Genomic DNA, 1,694 nt, shown 5'->3' on the forward strand with positions numbered 1-1,694 from the left:
TACTATTGGAAGACGAGTCTGAACCCTGATGCATCGCTGTTATACGGCACTGATCAATGCGACAGACAGGAGGAACCCGTACATGTCATGTCACACCCCTCAACACACCTCCCATCTTTCCGCGTGCCCACGCGGGCAGGAACGTGGCAGGCCGCAGAGGGTTGCCATTCATTCCTCGTGCGGTTCAACAACATGGTCCAAGAGAACGCGGTGTGCCGGCAGCACGTGATGAGGAGCTTCTTATGTATGTAACTCGGGAAATCTGAGTGTGCCACTGAAGAACCAACGGAGAAATCGTTAGATAGTGACGCTGATGCCGCCCAGCCCAACCGCCTCCACGAGACCGTGCCCGCCATCCCCTTTAATAGCGAGCGGACCCTCAGTGCATCACCGCGAGCCGCTCGTCTACACCGGGGGAGAGAGAAGTGAGGTGGGAGAGGAGGACAGCGAGGATGTCTGCCGCCGCTGTGCACACACAGACACAGAGAGAGAGAGATGCACCTACGCTTCAATGCGCCTGTTTCCGTGGTCGAGAATGATGAGATCCGTGAGGCTCCGTGCCACACGCGACACGGCGCCGCAGCGCGTCGCCAGAGTGCCGTTGCCGCCGCAGCCGCAGCCGTTGCGCAAGCAAACCCATTGCGGGCAACACACGCAGCCGCGCACCACAAGATGCTTCCGCCGCTCCACGGGGCGCCGCGCGCATGCGGGTCCCGAGCCAAAGTCCCTCGCCCGTGCACCCCAAAGGCAGCAAGTGCCTCGCGCAGGGAGACCTGCGCCGCAGTAAAAGCCTGCGCCGCTCTGCGGTGCGGGGCCACCGGCTGTCGCGGTCGATCCCCTTCCGGGTGGATCCCGTTGCAGCAGTTGCGCGGGCCGTGCCGTATGGCGCGAGACTCCCCACCCGGTGGTCACACAACGTCCTGGGCAATACGAAGCGCACGTACAGCCATGAGCGGCGAACGCAGAAGAGGGCTTACAACTGGAAGCTGCGCGAGCGAGCGAGCCAGCGCTGGCCTCGGCGCATTGGAGCGGCAACGCTGCAATGCCGCCGTGTCCGTGTGCACAGACGCATCCCTTCGGCTTCTGACTCCCACACACACACACCTCCTTCCCCTCCCCCTCTTTCTACACGCTGCCCTCCCTCTCCTTAGACGCCTGGCCGAGGATTGTGATGACCATTTACTTCGCATCGCGACACACCGACAACCGTCATGAGTGATCAGCGAATGAAAAAGGATATCGAGAAAGAACATCTGAGCCCGACCGTTCCCGCCCCATCTATTTTCTTCGTTGTTCCGCCGTGCGAAGCACTCATTTCAAGCCGTCCGAGCAAAAACGAGTTGCTCTGCGGTCGGGTGACGTGCAAGACGAGCGTCCGCACTGCGCTACTGTTCACGATCATGATGAAGTTGCCATTTTACTATTGGAAGACGAGTCTGAACCCTGATGCATCGCTGTTATACGGCACTGATCAATGCGACAGACAGGAGGAACCCGTACATGTCATGTCACACCCCTCAACACACCTCCCATCTTTCCGCGTGCCCACGCGGGCAGGAACGTGGCAGGCCGCAGAGGGTTGCCATTCATTCCTCGTGCGGTTCAACAACATGGTCCAAGAGAACGCGGTGTGCCGGCAGCACGTGATGAGGAGCTTCTTATGTATGTAACTCGGGAAATCTGAGTGTGCCACT

At 60.0% G+C, this 1,694-nt stretch overlaps 9 non-coding genes across 9 annotated transcripts; all 9 read left to right on the plus strand.

Annotated features, from left to right (window-relative positions):
- Window positions 1-55, plus strand: Tc00.1047053431855.10. Its single transcript, XR_008254332.1, has one exon. It is a non-coding gene; the product is annotated as a C/D small nucleolar RNA (snoRNA), TB10C1C4, 5' partial (small nucleolar RNA).
- A 91-nt stretch (window positions 56-146) lies between these two features.
- Tc00.1047053431855.20 lies at window positions 147-203 on the plus strand. The gene has a single exon (XR_008254333.1). It is a non-coding gene; the product is annotated as an H/ACA snoRNA, TC10C1H3 (small nucleolar RNA).
- Window positions 204-226: 23 nt separating this feature from the next.
- Tc00.1047053431855.30 lies at window positions 227-316 on the plus strand. Its single transcript, XR_008254334.1, has one exon. It is a non-coding gene; the product is annotated as a C/D small nucleolar RNA (snoRNA), TB10C1C1 (small nucleolar RNA).
- A 37-nt stretch (window positions 317-353) lies between these two features.
- Window positions 354-420, plus strand: Tc00.1047053431855.40. The gene has a single exon (XR_008254335.1). It is a non-coding gene; the product is annotated as an H/ACA snoRNA, TC10C1H1 (small nucleolar RNA).
- A 748-nt stretch (window positions 421-1,168) lies between these two features.
- Tc00.1047053431855.50 lies at window positions 1,169-1,258 on the plus strand. The gene has a single exon (XR_008254336.1). It is a non-coding gene; the product is annotated as a C/D small nucleolar RNA (snoRNA), TB10C1C3 (small nucleolar RNA).
- A 48-nt stretch (window positions 1,259-1,306) lies between these two features.
- On the plus strand, window positions 1,307-1,368 carry Tc00.1047053431855.60. The gene has a single exon (XR_008254337.1). It is a non-coding gene; the product is annotated as an H/ACA snoRNA, TC10C1H2 (small nucleolar RNA).
- A 32-nt stretch (window positions 1,369-1,400) lies between these two features.
- On the plus strand, window positions 1,401-1,473 carry Tc00.1047053431855.70. The gene has a single exon (XR_008254338.1). It is a non-coding gene; the product is annotated as a C/D small nucleolar RNA (snoRNA), TB10C1C4 (small nucleolar RNA).
- A 91-nt stretch (window positions 1,474-1,564) lies between these two features.
- Window positions 1,565-1,621, plus strand: Tc00.1047053431855.80. Its single transcript, XR_008254339.1, has one exon. It is a non-coding gene; the product is annotated as an H/ACA snoRNA, TC10C1H3 (small nucleolar RNA).
- A 23-nt stretch (window positions 1,622-1,644) lies between these two features.
- Window positions 1,645-1,689, plus strand: Tc00.1047053431855.90. The gene has a single exon (XR_008254340.1). It is a non-coding gene; the product is annotated as a C/D small nucleolar RNA (snoRNA), TB10C1C1, 3' partial (small nucleolar RNA).
- The last annotated feature ends 5 nt before the right edge of the window (window positions 1,690-1,694 follow it).

This window comes from Trypanosoma cruzi (assembly GCF_000209065.1).
Source record: "Trypanosoma cruzi strain CL Brener chromosome Unknown tcruzi_1047053431855, whole genome shotgun sequence".
Classification (NCBI taxonomy): domain Eukaryota; phylum Euglenozoa; class Kinetoplastea; order Trypanosomatida; family Trypanosomatidae; genus Trypanosoma; species Trypanosoma cruzi.